This window comes from Harmonia axyridis, chromosome 2, assembly GCF_914767665.1.
Source record: "Harmonia axyridis chromosome 2, icHarAxyr1.1, whole genome shotgun sequence".
Classification (NCBI taxonomy): domain Eukaryota; kingdom Metazoa; phylum Arthropoda; class Insecta; order Coleoptera; family Coccinellidae; genus Harmonia; species Harmonia axyridis.
Window position 1 is genome coordinate 16,186,185 of NC_059502.1, and position 18,422 is coordinate 16,204,606.

The window sequence follows — 18,422 nt, forward strand, 5'->3', positions numbered from 1 at the left end:
CCGAACAATGTTTCTTTCAATTGTTGTTTACAAGCTCATTCGACAGTTTATATCATTGACTATTTCAAAATGGTACCAAATCAAGAGGACTCTTATAGGGAATTTATAATTTATAATCTGATGTATTGGGTATTTGATTTGTAGGGATTGTCCTTTACTAAAATTTTTTATGTTGATTTTTACCAACGTCAAAAATATGAACAAACTTTTCGGGCTGAACCCTTTTTCAATGTCTAAAAAACAATAATAAATTACAAACATCATACAGATATGTACATAAAAAACAAACAGATAGATATTTATTATTTTTTTGAGTGATATAAATTATAGAACTTATTACAATATTTAGTTTGGAAATCAAATTGTTAGCGTTACCTTGTCACCCTATGTTATCGAATACTAAATATCATAAGCAACAAATTTTAGACTGTGTTTTCCTATTTCTTTCTAACATTTGTTGCTCATGACATTCAGTATTCGACAACATGAGGTGACAAGTTAACGCTAACAATTTGATTTCCAAACTAAATATTGTAATAAGTATAATTTATATCACTCAAAAAGGTAATGAATCTCTATCTGTTTGTTTTTTATATATGATGTTTGTAATTTATTATTGATTTTAGACATTGAAAAAAGGTTCAGCCCGAAACCTTCGTTTTCGGATAGATAAGTTTCAGCAAAAAAAAAATTATAATTTATAATATATTATATAATATGAATGGAAATGGAAAGTTGGAAGTCAACATCGCAAGAGGCTGGATGAACAGAAGATGACAAGACATGGTCTTAAGAATAAAGAAGAAGAAGAAGAAGAATGGATATTTTTGTCTTGTTTTTAGACATATTTTCTACTATATTTAGGCACGGGATTTAAGTAAATTGGAAGCAAAATTAAGCATCAAGCTCAACATGTATTCAATGATCAGTTGTATAACTATCACATGTTCGTGCAATGTCAACGTCATTAACCATAACATTGAAGTTTACAATTGTGAATGATTCAGTATAGAATGAGAAAAGTGTGCTCACTTCACGTAAATCAGAGTCAGAACTTTGAAAAAAGTTGTTACGAATATAGCTCGTAACAGGCAGCGTTTGAATAAAACTTGTTCCATTATGGTAATGCCTGTTATCGGACCAGCACAGAATGAGAATCTTTCGTGACTACTCCACAAAAGTTTTTTCAACATTCGGACTGTAATATACATCATATGTACAGCCATTCTTTATACCTACTACGGTTCAGCATAACAAATGGTTATTATTTTTATTGTACCAGAATCATTTCCGAATAGGAGGCAAAAAAGTAGTTTCAATTAATGAATTTGCTCCATTATTTTCACGTGATGAACTGATTGGTTTTTATTCAGTATGGAGTTATTAACGATACATATTTTATGTATCAAATTATTACGGAGTATGAACTTTTCATTAAAAACCGGACAATAATGGAATTCCTAGGGCTACTTGAATCTCGAACAATTAGTTTTCTTTTTCGTTTTCAATAATTGCAGAGCAATTCAGAATCTATTAGCAGCAATCTTCGGGTTAAACTCTGAAGAAAAATTCATTGTATTTTATAATTAAATTTTTTTCATCAAGATACTAACCGTCCGTCTAATTTTTCGTTTGTTGTTCACTGAAGCAACTGAAAGCCAAAATTATTGCTACTATTCTGTTGAAAGGGAACTTCTTTATACCCCTTTGAAGAAAAGATATTTTCTGAATGAGTGTTTTCGTCTTTGAAGTAGTCAAAGGGTCGTTCAGCTTTATTATTATAACATTAATTAACATTAATGAAAACCAGAGAACATTTCGTCGGGATGACTATTCAGTCCATCTCAATCTTAATTTGGAGATACACCTTAAAATAGATAAGTGCCAACTTAATGTATAAGATTTCGAATGTATAAATGTATAATATCTATTATTTAGACACTTTCATACCAAACATCAGAAATATAGATCTGAAAGTTATTTTTTATGCAAGTGTGATACAGGCATCATTATACAGGGTGATTCATCATGATGGCCTTTTAGACGTTTTGGTTTGAGACAATGATTTTTGTCCCTAAAATATTTTCAGATCACTACAACTTCCGGTTATACCGGAAACAGACTACTACTTCCTTATTTCAAATGGCACACCTGGTATATTATTGCATCATTAGATAGCTATTTTGACGACAATTTCAGCAATATGACATACCTTGGATAAAAACTCAACGGTTCATGAGTTAATGGGATCCTTATGAAAAAAATTGGTGACTTTTTTCGAAAAAAATATTTTTTTGGGCAACCGTCCGGGAAGTGAGCATTTCCCGGCCTAGTCCGGAAAGTACGTACTTCCCGGACTAGACCGGAAAAGAATCATAGAAACCATAGCAACCGAGATAACGGCTGACAGTTCATATGAAATTAGTTGTCAGAAATTCGCATGTTTTTTGATCGCAATCGCAATAAAATATGGAAAGCAGCAGCGATAGTGTTATTTTACATGGTTGCCGAAAAAATATTGTACGCAACACGCCCGAAAATGGTTTTTTTCAACTCACAGACTTCCATTTTGTCTATTCGTCCAAAAAAACCCTATTTTCCGGACTTGTTACGTAAATTAATGTTTTTCGATTCTAAAAATACGTTGTATCACAAGACTGCTTGCGGTTTGGACCAAAAATGTACAGGCTGTTCATAAGAAGATCATGAACTTAGGCAACTCAAATTCATTAAAACTCAAGTTTTTTCAATTAGAACCTATATTTTTCATTATTTCAGTCGATTCTCAGTACAAAAATAGTGGGGATTACTCAAGCAAACCCTATACTTAAAAAGAATACTTCAGGAGTTATCTTTTGGTGTATGAATTCTTTTCCGAAATAATATTGAATTTTCCGAATATCTCCAAAACAAACCAACATTTAGCGAAATATTTGAAACAGTAATTTTTCAGAAACGCCCTCTAACTCGAGAACGAATCAAGATATCTATAATACTCTTCAAGGAGTTTTTTTCGAAATGATAAGATATTTCGAAAAAAGAGATCTTCAAATTCTTATAGTTCGCGGAATGCTTTCAGTGAGCATCGAATTTGAAAAAACTTGTACACGTTCGATTTTATTCAGTTCGTATAGTCATATCATGAAATAATTCGTTGACGTGGTTTTTTTTTGGTAGAAAAAATTCATTGTATTTGAATCTGGGAACATAAAAGGCCAGAATTGATTTGGAACTTCATTGGCTCAACCAATCCAATAATATGAAAATACATTGCAACGATTTTGCACGCTTCATTCCATGTTACGCTACTGGAATTTTTGAAGACGCGGTAATTTGTCAATTAATCGTATCATATCGTGTACCATCGGTCGGATCGCAGATGCGCGGATCTAGAGAGAATCTTCTGAAAGCTTTTCAATGATTATTGAGACTTCAGCAATGATACGTACCTAATATTTAGATTCCAGTCATTATTAATTTAATTTGAGATCTTATTTATCGGCGAGAATTGTGTCGGGATTCTCGCACCTCCCGTGGGATTGGAACAACAGAAACCTTCCTTGAGGTACAGAATTTGGGATAGTACGTATGTTAGATCACTTTGGTTCCTGAATCCGAAAGAATACCTGCGTAATACCTGGCATTATCACATCAACTTCGTTGGATGAGGATTGGAATACTATGACTTCCTGATAAGAATTGGTGTTCAGAAGGCTGAAGATAATTTACAGAAGAGGTTCCATCCTAGTAGCAGAGTAACTCATTTAAAATCGTTTTAAGTTAAGTTTTTATTTTATTATTTGTTTGGAGTGAAAAGGATCGATCATTGTATATTTTAATTTTATTAAATTTTTAAAAACCTGGGTAGGAGTTTTGTTGCCAAATGAGCCAAACCACCCCTAGAAATTAGTCTTTAGAGTCTTATGGGCAATTGTAACGTTACAACATTAGCAAAAAACCAAAAAAAAAAACAGAATTCAACTTTGACAAAAAACTTGCGGACTATTTTCTTCTCGTTCTTGAGTCAGCCTCTTATTTGTGAATGAATAATATATCCTCTTCTCAAGTGGGCGGATAGACCTACGTAACCTGTAATTTCAAAGTCTTTCTGAAACCTTTGTGAGTCCGCCGCTGTCAAATAATTAGAATTCAATCGAACGCATAACAGACCTTCGGCAAATAATTTTACCGATAGGGTGAGAGAGGCTTCTGTACGTGTATACACAATCTCCCCGAGTTGCTTTGGTCCCAGAGACTATTAATTAAACTTAGATTTGATAACAACCCTTTGCCATCGATATCGGGAACAATCAATATAGAAAGTTGGTTGAGCCGCCAGATCTTGTTCAAGTTTATTTTATCAAAAGTTATCATCGGATAAACGGTTTATTGAATTGAGGAGGTCTTGTTCGGCTATGTTCCAACGATAATTCAGATCGTGATTTATGTTTCGCACTCTGGCTTTACCTCCAGCTTTCTTTTCAAGATAAGCTGTCTCAGAAGAAGGGCTTATTGTAGCTTGTAGTTTTTCGGAGATCAGTCGATACATTGTGTAGTTCTTCAGGATTTCTCTTTTATAGACTGAGGACTGATCTCTTCGCTTTTTGAATCAGGTCAACCAGATATGACGAAAATTCATAGATTTTTCTGAAAGGATATACATACATTCTTTCGAGATTAGCAGGGGTGGAAGAAGTTTTGTGGTCACTTTTGAAAATATGAATATAGTGCTCCACAAAAGTTGAGGATGTTTACTGAAACTTTTTCAAATATTTCATATACATAGGCGTTTTGTTCCACCGTTTTTCCCGAAATTCTAGTTTTCATTGTAAAAAACTGGTATTGTCCATCGTTGGCCACTACTTTCTCCCATCTTTCAGCATGACTTTATCATGTCTCTCGTTGTATTGCGGCCGTTTACATTTCAATGCTCGGTTCAAACGCATTATTCGATGACGATCGCCTGTGATTGTTTCAGTTGATTTTTACTCATAATACACTAGGCTTAGCTGGTCCCACCAAATACTGAACATGACCTTGGAACCGTGAATATTCGGTTTGGCCGTCGACGTGGAAGCATGGCCGGAATATCCATGATTTCTTGCGCTTATGATTAACGTGATGAACCCATTTTTCATCTCCGGTCGAAGTGCCATTGCAGAAATCCCTTCCGTCTTTGCCTTCCAAGCAGCTGTTAACAAGCAAACAAACGCCGTTCAACATCTCTCGGCTTCAACTTGTACGGCACCCAATTTCCTTGTGTCTGAATCATTTCCATAACTTTCAGGCATTTTGAAATGGCTTGTTGCGTCATTCCCAATGATCTTGCCAATTCTTGTTGCGTTTGACATGAGTCTTGATCAGGTAATGCTCCCAATTCTTCATCTTCGAAAACCTTCTCTCTTCCACCGACATGCTGGTCTTCGACGTCGAAATCACCGTTCTCGAAGCAATTAAACACTCTCGACACGTTCTTCCACTAATAGCGGCCTCACCATAGGCATTTGAGAGCATTCGATGTGCCTCAGCCGCAGATTTCTTCATATTATAGCAGAAAATCAAAACCTCTCGCAAATGACAAGAATTTGGTTCATAAGCTGTCTTCATCTGTTTCTTTCGACTACCAATTACCGTTACATCCATCTGTTGCAAAACGGCGGAAGCAAAGTTGTACACCTAATATATAATTTTTTCATCAATTTCCTTATCATGTGAAATCTAAATATTTACCTAGTTATTCAACTTATTCTTTTGCCCATTTCTTTATAAGATATATAGTTAGTGTTAACGTATTTGTAGTACAAAATCAGTCAATCAGTTAATTAAGTAACTGTAAAATCTCCTCGAACATCAACCACGCATTGACAACGCCTTGGCATATTTTAATCAGCTGTTTTTTTCTGAGTTGCGGTAAAAGCCGTCTGAGTTCCTGATGTGTATGTGGAGGTGGTTGATGAGAATCCAAACCTCTTTGTAGCTGATCCCGAGTGTGTTTAATGGAATTAAGGTCTGGTGACCGAGAGGACAGGGCCAAATACCACGGATTTCCAGAGCTTCATCGACAATTTTCACACGATGGGACGGATGAATATCTTGAATCGATCTATGATTTCTGGGCACCAGAGAATGAATCAATACCTAAAACGCCGACTATCCGAAAATAATCCATATCTCGACTCATCTTTGAACAACACAAACCTCCATTGATCTTCTCAATTCACGTTTCCATTGGATTATTCCAATACAAGTAGTATATGATTTTGAGTTAATGGAATCCTTCTCGAAAGAAGTCGAGAATGTAGTTCAACGTCTTGAAGTCTTCGACGATCTTTTTCAATCGAAACCAAAACACCAGAATAGTTCAAAATCCGCTGTTAAATGATTGTATAACAGAATCCAAAAAATTTTCTGCGGGGGGAATTTCATTATTTTAGGATGGTAGTCAAAAATTCGTTTTGATTTTGAAAGATAGTGAAACTACGTTTTTACTAACTAGAAAGAAATTTGAAACATCTATCTGATTAGTTCATAAATCGTCCATATCAATAGTCCTATCGGCTTCATCTGTACTTAGTTTACGTCTAGGCATTTTTGCAAAACAAACCAAATTTTCAATTAAAGTTTATTGTAAGAACATTAAGTAATTACTGATCCAAAATTCTCAATAATGCAAACGACAAGAACTTGCCTGAAACTAGAAAAGTTATCGAAAGAAAAGCAACAAAACCATTCAGATATAAGAGAGTAAACATTTGATTTCAAATCAATGAAATTTGGTCGACAAGAATTGGTTACATTTGAAATGGTCACAAATTTCGTTTTGAAAATTTCTCTTCGCAAAATGCATTTGCAATATCTGCCACACAAAATTTTGCTTCTTGTCATAGCATTGTCGTGAACTTTTCAGCAATATGGTTTCCACTGACTTTTTGTACTTTCGGAATTGAATTTCTTCGAATTCCTTGAAGTTGGTATTCCTTGGGTATCAATAGATGTTGAAGCCTTCAAGTAATTCATAAACTCTCGGGCCAAGAGCCCTCGGGTTTGGAAGTTGTCGCTCTCATAAAAAGAACTACTTAATGTCCTTGGTACAGAAATAACTATTAGTTCATTTTAACCTTTTACCTTATAGAGGTCTGGTGGAATTTATTATGTCTCTACTCTTTTTTCCGTTCCATCATGAAACGAAGAACGCTCTCCAACTAACAACCTGTAATTCTTAAATTTTGTGTTGAAGATTGAGTTAGACAAACTTTGGAAGAAGCCGGAGTCAACAATTCTGTATATCTGTCTGGCACGAAACATAAGAAAACATCAAAATGCATTATTGAATATATTGCACGTTCGATAGAAACATAATGACTCTAGTGAACTTTCTTTGAAAGTGTAATACTTGTATATAAATGTAAGTCTTATTCCTCATCCCAGACTTCCCTAAATATAGGTAGCTGGTGAAAGAAGCTATATTCCCTCGCAACCGACAGGTTTCATTGAATGCTTCCCGACTGAAAATAGTTAGAGGGAAAATTGTTGTATGGCTTCTTCGGATCGAAACATCAAAACATTATTCCGTATATATAAGGAACGTCAAGGAATCGTTCCTTCTATAATAAATTCACGCTTCTACATCTGCAGATCGAATATGTTGGAGCGAATAAAGCGAAATCGACCAGGAAACTGTCACGTGCAGATAATATATATTTATAAGCCAACGAAACGCCAGGAAACCTTTTCAACCGAGGTTTTCCGGATCCACAAAGATTTCCAGAATAAAAGTGATATCAAGCTAGCGGTTCGATATTTCACGATATTCAATTGATTGCCTGCTGTTGTGCAGGTGAAGATCTCCTCTGTATCAATGGAGTAGAGGATCAAAACTGGTCATATTCGGGTTTTAGATCTGATAGAAAAGCTATTGTGAGTGAGACAACATTTGAAGCTCATCAGTATCGCATAAACAAACATTGATGACAACCAACTGGAAACAGATGGTATAGTTGATTGAAAGCCACAGAAGAATTAACGTTGAATAATTTGATGTCATCCTTGTTTTGTACATTAGGCTTGCAGTTTCCGAAATGTTTTCAGTGAGCATCGAATTTGGGACACCCTGTACCTATATGTTTGTGATAGTAAAACACATTTTTTGGAAAAATTCGATTTTATTATTCAAAGTAGTTGCCTTCGAAGACAATACGGCGATTATAGCGATCTTTCAACTCTTTTAAACATTTTTGTTTTCTTGTTATTTTGTACGATTTGTCTTTCGCTTCAAAATAAGCCCCAGTTTAGGCGATTACTTCTTCATTGGCGCTAATTTTTTTTCCAATGAGCAGTCCTTTGAGGTTTGAGAACAGGAAGAAGTTGCTGGGGGCCAGATCTGGCGATTACGGTGGATGCAGAAGCAATTCGAAGCCCTATTTATGCAATTTTACCATTGTTTTAATTGATTCGTGATACGGCGCATTGTCTTGATGAAACAGCACCTTTTTTTCTTCAAATGGGTCCGTTTTTTAACGATTTGATCCTTCAAACGATCCAATAACAGATAATTAATGAATATTATACCTTGTGTATCCCAGAATACTGATGCCATAACCTTGTCAGCTGACTGTTGTGTTTTTCCTCGCTTTGGATTCGGTTCATCGTGTGCAGTCCACTCAGCTCACTGATGTGGAATGATGGAGCCATGTTTCATCCATTGTCACATATCGACGCAAAAATCCAGGTTTATTGCGTTTAAACAGGTTCAAACACTGCTCAGAATCATTAACACGTTGTTGCTTTTGATCGATTGTGAGATCGCGCGGTACCCATTTCCAACACAGCTTTCTAATGTACAAATATTCGTGAAGGTACACGTTCAGATGATATCTTCACGATGTATACTATCTCGATCAACTTCATTCAAAATTATTTTGAGACCTTCATGATTTTTTCATCGGTGGCAGTTTCTTTTCGGCGTCCCCTGCGTTCGCCGTCTTCGGTGCTCATTTCACCACGTTTAAACTTAGCATACCAATTAATGATGGTTGATTTTCCTGGTGCAGACCACTGAAACACTTCATCAAGCCAAAATTTTGCTTCAACTGCATATTTACCCTTCAAAAAGCAAAATTCTTTTTTTTTCCATCTTTCTTCAAATAACGAAAGTAGCTACACTCAAAGCGCAATATCTTTTGAACTAATGGTCGGACTGCTGTCAAATTTTGACACGTATCGTTTGAAGGTTGGTACTAACTAAAAATCATATGGATTTAATACTAGCACCGCTATCTGTGCATCAGACCAGGAACTTTTCAATTGGCCTAATATATCATAAAAAAAGTTGCTACATTGAGTCTTCGAACGATTTCAAAGTTATAATAACGAAAATCTATCACAAAATTCTGTTTTGCTTTAATTCTCCCCAAATTCTGAATGCCTATACACTAACAACCTAAAAAGAAAAAAAAATGGATGCTTCTCAGTAATAGAGATCGATAGCTAAAATGAAAGGTAACCCTCGTCGGCTTCGAACGGTGCTCATTAGTTTGATTACTATTTCGCATTTATATTCTGTAAAATGGGGGATTTTATATCGTTCAGGTAAGGTTATGATGGCTATTATACTGTAATGAAACTGTCCGGTGTTTAATAAATGACAGCTCTGAACGCTTTCTTCGTCAGTTCGTTCACCGTAATGAAAAATTGATTCCCCTGCGTTTTGTTCATAGATTTATAACGAACAATAATTCTGTTCCATCAGATAATTCAGGGTTGTTCCTTTGGGAATTTGCGTGGAGTATAAATCTCAGAATTTCCAACAGAATATGGTCATATATGGAGGCTGAGTCAAAAATATTTACCGAGCTTTTTGGGGATGATAGTTCATTGAAAAATAAGTATAGTTTTATTAATGAACTTATGGCCCAGAATGCATATTAAGGAAGATTTATACTTCCAAAGTTGATTTTATTCAAAAAAATTCAAGGCATTACTTTTAAACGATGAATGCCCCAAGATTGAAATTTCGTGCATAAATGTATGTTGCTGAAATACAATTTTTATTTCACTTCTGATATTATTATAAAGGGTGTTTTGAGGGGGTGAGTCATATTTTTTTTGGGAAAACTTCTTAAGTTTTAATCGTTTTAGTGAAAAAAAAAGACATTCATTGTAGCGAAGAAAATTGCATGAATGGGTACTCTTATCCAAATACAAATAATTGAACCATTTTCGAGATATTTGAGATATATATAACTTTAAGTTGGCATTACTGTTCAAGATGGCGACAGATTTAACAGCTGTCAAGTGATTTATTCTCAGTTTGGTTCGGCAATTCATCATGAATAGACTCACGCCTGGACAACGCTTGCAAATAGGCAATTTTATTTCGAAAATAATGGTTCTGTGCGGAATACGTATCGCGCACTACGTCCATTCTGTTTTGTTTAGCGATGAAGCGCACTTCTGGTTGAATGGCTACGTCAACAAACAAAACTGCCGCATTTGAAGTGAAGCTAATCCTCAAGTGTATGTCGAAACACCGTTACATCCAGTAAAACTGACTGTTTGGTGCGCTTTATGGGCTGGTGGAATAATTGGTCCGTACTTCTACAAACGATGATGGTCAGAACGTTACAGTCAATGGTGATCTGTATAGAGCCATGATTACTAACTTTTTCGTTCCTGAATTGAACAACCATGATGTCCAGGAGCTGTGGTTCCAACGAGACGGCGCTACATGTCACACAGCTCGTGCCACAATCGATTTATTGAAAGACACCTTTGGTGACCGCCTAATTTCACGTTTTGGGCCTGTGAATTGGCCTCCAAGATCTTGTGATTTAAAACCGCTAGACTACTTTCTGTGGAGCTATGTGAAGTCATTGGTCTATGCGGATAATCCAGAAACTCTTGACCATTTGGAAGATAACATTCGCCGTGTTATTGCCGATATACGGCCACAAATGTTGGAAAAAGTCATCGAAAATTGGACGTCCAGGTTGGACTACATCCGAGCCAACCGTAGCAGTCATATGCCAGAAATCATATTCAAAATGTAATGCCACAAGATTATCTTGCGGATAAATGAAATTCATGTCAATCGAATAATCCATCGTTGTTTTATTGCAATTTAAAGTTCTATAGCTCTAAAAAAATCACCCTTTACTAACTTCATCAGGAATCCTTTTTTCATAACTATGGCCAAATCAACAAACTGAGAAAAACATTGTCCCTTTTGAAACATGAATGAATTTTTATGATTAAATCACATTGTTAATTATTTTTGACTATCAATTGATATTTTTGAAATTGATCAAATTATGTTAATCTACTGCTATAGCGTTAGACAAGGAGTGACGAATCTTGGCCTCAAAACAAATGCATCTGTTACAAGACGATTTCTATTCCTCTTATTAATGTTCTAAGTTCAAAACTGAATTCATCATTTTCTTTAATACTGATATACAAAAAAATCCTCCATTGAGAGTTTGAACAGATATTTGAGTTTGAACAGATATTTATCGGAAAGTGCTAGTTGAAATATATTCAAGATAAATTTCACATTCATGGTTTCATTGGATGCCGCAGATCCAAGATTTATCAGGAAAACGAACGTGGGGAAGTTGGGAAAACTTTATCGTTGTCCTCTATTTCAGATGAGCTCATATGCAGCTTTCAATAGAAAACACGGTCAGCCAACCTGTATTGTGGGCGTCTACGAAAATACCCGACATTTCACAAAAGAACTCGTTGTGGGACTTCTCTGCGGGATATCTTGTCGTTGATAGTTGGCCAAAATGAATCAGTGAAGCTTTTTATAATCACAATGGTACAAAAGGAAGCTCGACTTCTCTTCGCACTTCCATGCAGGGGGATTTGCTTTGAACGCTACAATATACTTGTGGAAATTCGTTTTTATTAGATGTGGAGATGACAATATTGTCACAATATAGATCGAAATTCAACGGGCTGTCAACCGCAACACAATGCTTGATTTTTATTTCTAATTTATCTTGCAGAAGTGGAAACTTTCAACTCGGGTACTGTGTGATTTGCTCGAATTTTTTTTTAGAATCCAATATATCTTAACATTAGTGTTCTGCTTGAATGATATTTCATTGAAATTTTGACCATAGTGCTCAACAATTTAAAGTGGACATCACATAATGAATTTCTCACGAAAACAATAAAATTATACACACCAGCAAAATTAGGAGAACGAACAAAATCTCAACGAAGTTTTTTGTTTGATTTATCGGAAACCTAATTTTCAGATGCATTTTTCAGTACCTTTGTTTTAACTCGGATGTCAACGGTTCATTTCACAGGATATTCTGGAAAAAACGCTTTCTTTCCAATTTTTTGCTCACCCCTGTATAATGAAAAATGTGAAGTAACCGAGGACGGCATTTAAATAGTTAAATATTCCACAAAATTGAGCTAAATTTAAGAAAAAAATTGTTTCGATTGTCCGAAATATCAAAGACAAAATGAATTACAAACTTCATTTTTTCATTTTCCCAATTTTGCCGGTGTATGTGACTTTTTTGTGACAACTTCTATGGTTATTGATGAATTCCACGATGAATGAATCTGCTGACATCATATGACTACAAAAACTTGTATTTCTCGGAAACGATTCAATTTTTTGTATTTGAATAAGAGCACCTTTTTCATGTAATTTTACTTTCATTTTTTCAGCAAAACGAATACCACGAAAGAGGTTGTCTGAAAAAAATCATGACTCACCCTCTAAAATCACCTTTTTAACAATATCAGAAATGTAGAAGTGTAATCAAAAAATGTATTTTAACAACATACATTTATGCACAAAATTTCAACCTGGTAGCATTCACCGTTCAGAAGTAATGCGGTAAAAAAAAATTATTTTTATCAATTTTGGAAGGATATATCTCCCTTAATACGCATTTCGGTTCATAACTCCATTCATCAAACTACGTATTTTTTAATGTACTATTACCCCCAGAAAGCTTGGTACACATTATTGACTCACCCTGTATAATAAGTTATGACATCGCGTTCACAGTGGACGTAGATCACATTCCACTAAAGTTGTAGTAATTACTCCACATAACCTTTATGAGCGTTTGAGAAATGTTCAATCGCATGTGAGTGTGGTAAATATAAATCCAGTACAACAACAGTACACAGAACATAAAATATTCCTAGGCCTACTTGTTCGCACAAAAATGAAGATCGATTTTCAATGAATAAAACAGTCCATTTTCTTCAGAAGCTTTGTTTAGTAATAGCTAAATTAATTCAACTGAATATTACCAATCATTTAGAATCTGTAATTGGTTAATTTTTAAGGCTGCAAGTGTTAAGAATCTAGTTCTTTGCCATTCTTTATTTCAACCCCTTTTTTCCAGATGATAGGTTCCCACAATAATCATCAATTATTAATTCACAACAATTATCGTCAGTGCCTAGTTCGAACGAGAAAGGGTTAAACTCTTTCGATTTTACCTTAATCTATCCAATTTAACAATTTTCAAATGGTAGGTTTCAATAGAGAAAATTATGATGGAAAGTAGTTCAATTTATTTATATTTCATTTTTTCCTTATTCCACAGAAACGAATGAGGCGGATAATTCCAGACAGTGAATGAGGTCATTTCTTCAAAATAGCAACTATTCATCAAGAAAATTAAATCGAAATTTATCAACTAAAACTGAATTTTTCCTGAAAACTTATTCCAACCTCCAAGTTTTTACAACCTTCGTACATGAACCCAATCAAATTTTTTACCATGTTCAAAATATGCTTTCATAATACGTTGCCTCAATAATGAGATTACAAAATTAGAATTACAAAACCAGATTTTGTTTATTCCCCTCATGACTCTCTTTTCAAAATTCTTAAATATGTTCATAAAGTAAAATATCCCCCATAACTTTTTTTTTATTATTAGAGTTCGACCAAAGTTACTTCGCTAACATATGAAAACGCTAAAATACATCTGTTCCTTTGATGTTTAGCCGTACGTGTTGTAAAATACCAGGGAGAATCAAAAATGACGGTATTAACTTCATTTATTTGAAGAACTACTTTTATCTCGGATATATTATATTTCCATGTTGGAAAGACCCTTTTATTTTTCAATACTTCTATCAATTGTTACAGCTTGATTTTTGATTGGAACTTTTGATGCCTCTGGGTTTTGAAGGAAAAATTGTTTTTCGAGAGAAAATTCTTCGAAGTTAGAAGATCACCTTTATATCTAATGATTAATCATGATTTGCAATGGGTATTATCATCAGAATAAAAAATAAAAAAATTCGAAAAGTATTTGCATTAGCAATTGTCCATTTCTCAAGAAGTTCTTTATATTCGTGATATTTATTTTGTGTTAGATTAGAGCTATATTCAAATGAATTCGTCAACGAAGAGTGGAAGAGGAGAATAAGCCTTTTTTGAAAGCTAATTGATGCTGGAGTACTTGCACAAAAATGTTTCATAATGAAAGCCAACTTGACTGCGTTCTAAACAGTCGAGGCTCAAATGACAAGAAAAATTGCCGCTGTCACTTGGCGCGCATTTTATCTTCGTTTCAAAGCCAGACATAGTATGCTGGTGTAAATTAATTAAATAAAAAACGGTGCCTCGGTCTGATAGCTTAATGCCATCCCTGTGAATAAATGATGACGTGGATCCTTGTCTTTATTCAAATTGCGTTCTTTAGTACCTACCTTCAACGCAAAAAGACACAGTGGTTTAGAAATTCTATTTGATTCCAGAGCTGCTAGTCGTTTTCAGTATTCTATGATTTTCGTAGCCCTTTGAACATCAAATATTTCAATAGAACACATCTTTTTAGGATTATACGAAAAGTTTTGAAGACCTCCTGCTTTCTGGAATATTTTTTCCTCGAATTCTTCAGAATCGATTAGAATAAAAATTGATAGAATTAATAGAAAGCAATCATTGGACCAAATGATGTATCTAGCTTAAATATCTACTTGGTTCATTAGATGGCTGATAGATCTTTACATAGACGAAGTGGATTTATTTAACTGCGCTAATTGTATTTATAAAACTAGAAAATTTATAATCTGCAGAAAGAAGAATCGATACAATTTTTCATTGACACTTTTGATTCGGTTATTTTTGTTATTATGGTAATATGAAAATGTTTTGATGGCAACGGAGAAAAAATACAAGTTGAAAATCACTAAAGAAATATTATATGGCATCGAATTGAAAAAACCACAATTGTATTACTTACATTATATGTATACATATTACCCTCAGATGAAATAGTTGAATTGAGGTTGACTATACAAATAACATAAAAAACTTCCATAGATACATAACTCTGAGAAGGCTCTTCGAAACTTTGATACTGCAAAATCCTATAATAATAATGCCAATCAAGTTCTGATGACATTGTTCATTCTTCTTCACGACCAATGGGATCAAATTGGGGAAAGAATATGCAGAATTAATGATATGATCCCGACTTAGAACCAATGAATAGTGGAAAATTTGTACGAATTCAGAATAATTTCATCCTTGACTCTAGACTTGAATCGGAACAATGCCAGAAACTCATGATTTCATCAGGAGTACAGAAGAAGATTCAGATGTAGCCAAAACTTCTATTCCAAATTTTGTGCATGTTCTTGCTATAATTTGAGCACATTCACAGTGGAGAGTAAACGATTTTATCAAAACTTCTGTATATTATTAACGGCTTTCTATTTGAACGTTGTTTCCATGAAATATATTCGTTATAAAATTCAGAAATAATCAAGATGCTATACAGCGAAGTTGTTGGTACATTTCGATATAAGCGACAACCCCACAGAGATGAGAATATTCTAGAATCGAGATCGATAAAGCAGTGGTTGCAACCCGAGAAAGCTAATGGAAAAAAAATCATACGTCTCGTTTCACGTAAAAATCCTGTAATTTTCTACTCAGAAATTGGGCGAATACCTATAGAAATATTTCAATTTATATAATATATCATTCACTACAATGTTATAATCGAACATTACATACAGTGTCCAAAAGCCAAATTAAATAAATTCATTATACAGGGTGTTTCATTGGGAAACGGAAATACTTCACAGGTGCATAGGTGGCACCAAAGCGGTTCTGGAGATACCCCATTTATTGGGTCTTACTGTCTTCCAAGCCGAGATACAGGGTGTTTTATGGATTTTGCCCGTTTATTTCTGAGGCCATATCAAACGAACCACCCGGTATATTTTCTTCATATTTGGCAAATATGTTCCTAATTGAGAGCCCAAACGTATCATGCAATAACCGCCTTGAAAATCCAGGTCCGGGTCAACAAAAAATTATGTATTGTTTGAATCCTCGTAACAACACCCTGTACCCTGAATTTTGAAAATCTGTTTTAATATTCGTAAACACCACTAAAAACTAAACTGAGACGTGTACGTGTAGATTTTCGCGCAGACAGTTTTACTGCACAATTTTTCAACGTAAAAGTGAAGTTTTCAAGAACTTGGATACCTGAAAGTGGTTTGAAGTGACTTTTAACAATGAGTTATCAAAAATATTGAATCCATAATTATTTCAAGATTACTTTGTAATTCATTTTTACATTGGTTTTCCTTTTTACTTCTTCGTTGAAAAATTGTGCGTAAAACTGTCTGCGCGAAAATTTGAAATACACGTCTCAGTTTAGTTTTTAGTGGTGTTTCCGAATATTAAAACAGATTTTCAAAATTCCGATGTACAGGGTGTTGTTACGAGGATTCCAACGATTCATAATTTTTTGTTGACCCGGACCTGGATTTTCAAGACGGTTATTGCATGATACGTTTGGGCTCTCAATTAGGAACATATTTGCCAAATATGAAGAAAATATACCGGGTGGTTCGTTTGATATGGCCTCAGAAAGAAACGGCCTCGAAGACAGTACGACCCAATAAATGGGGTATCTCCAGAACCGCCTTGGTGCCACCTATGCATTTGTGAAGTATTACCGTTTTCCAATGAAACACCCTGTATTAGTTTCTATTTCTGTTAATATACTAACGGACAAAGAAACTGCAATACCCAGAAGGAGCTGTTTAAATTTTAATTTTTTTCTGGTAGAACATGGATAGTATAGCAAGGAGTGAATGATTGGATTTGGGAAAAAAATCGTGAAGGTTAAAGGTATGATTCGCATTTTTATGAAGAAGAATGACAATTTGAAATTTGAATCTGACATGTTTCTGGATTTTCCATAAATATGTATAGTAACCAAGGTAATGAATTTATTCCATTCAGCTCTTTTATAAGGTATATCATATCTGAAATATTTCCAGTTGGTTTAATCACAAAAATTTTCGTTTTTTTTTTTTGCAAATGAGAACTAATTCAATTCATTTCTTCCAGGTATGCCGTGGCAGCTTCCCATATATCTCTGCATTAAAGATGCTTATTCGAGACCGAAAATTACAATTTGGATGGAAGAGAGTTCATTAACAAGATCCCCACAAGAGGCTGGCTCAACTTTTCCACTTCATTTCATCGAAAATCCTATCCGTTCGTACGGAATCACAATAGAAACAGCACGCTACTGGAATATTATTAAAGATCTTTTACGATTCCGCGTAGATTTTTCCAATTTCCTCGGCAATTTTCCCGGATTTCCCGTCTCGTTCCACAACTTTTCATAACGCTTCCAAGATCTGCCGCAATCAGGCTCCTGTCGAATCAAGGAATGGAAAAATTACGGCACGGCCACCTTGGAGGCGAAAATGAAAACATGTGGGGAATGATGAGGTTTCTATGAATGTTTTGTTAGTTTCGGATTCCAATTTTTTTTTTCTTTGAGAGTTCGAACCAGACAATTAATCTCCCCAAGATGTGATGTCAACTCGGGCAAATTTTCGGATTTCAATGGGGTGGCTCGGAAGATTATAGTATTGAGGATAAATGAATGGTTTTTCACAAAGTTTCATTAATTTTCGAACCGACTCTTTTTGTCATTTTGATAGACACTTTTTCTTCGCCTAGGAGTAATGAACATATTAGGTGTACAACTTTGCTTCTGCCGTTTTGCAATAGATGACTGTAGCGGTAAGTGGTAAATGAATAGATTGTTGATGTTATACCTTGAGCTTAGGAAATTGTAAACATAACGCCATCGAAATATTAGTCGATTTGTGTCTGCACCATGAGTTATTATCGATTAAACATATCAGCTCACGAGTCAAATTTTCGCTATTTGCGGAAGGTTTTAATTTTCTGCTTTATTATGAAGAAATCTGCTGCTGAGGCTCATAGAATGTTCTCTAATACCTATGATGAGGCCTTTATTAGTGGAAGAACGTGCCGAGAGTGGTTTCAACGTTTCAGGAACGGTTATTTTGACATCGTCGACCAGCATCGCTGTGAAAGAGAGAAAGTTTTCGAAGATGCAGAATTGGAGGCATTACAAGAT

The 18,422-nt window shown here is 34.8% G+C and overlaps 1 long non-coding RNA gene across 1 annotated transcript in view; it reads left to right on the plus strand.

Moving 5' to 3' along the window:
- The window catches only part of LOC123673793, an 85,927-nt gene extending 68,343 nt beyond the window's left edge, over positions 1-17,584 (plus strand). Inside the window, exon 3 of the long non-coding RNA XR_006746545.1 lies at positions 17,372-17,584. This is a non-coding gene — a long non-coding RNA (uncharacterized LOC123673793). The remainder of the gene's footprint in view (positions 1-17,371) is intronic.
- Positions 17,585-18,422: the final 838 nt, after the last annotated feature.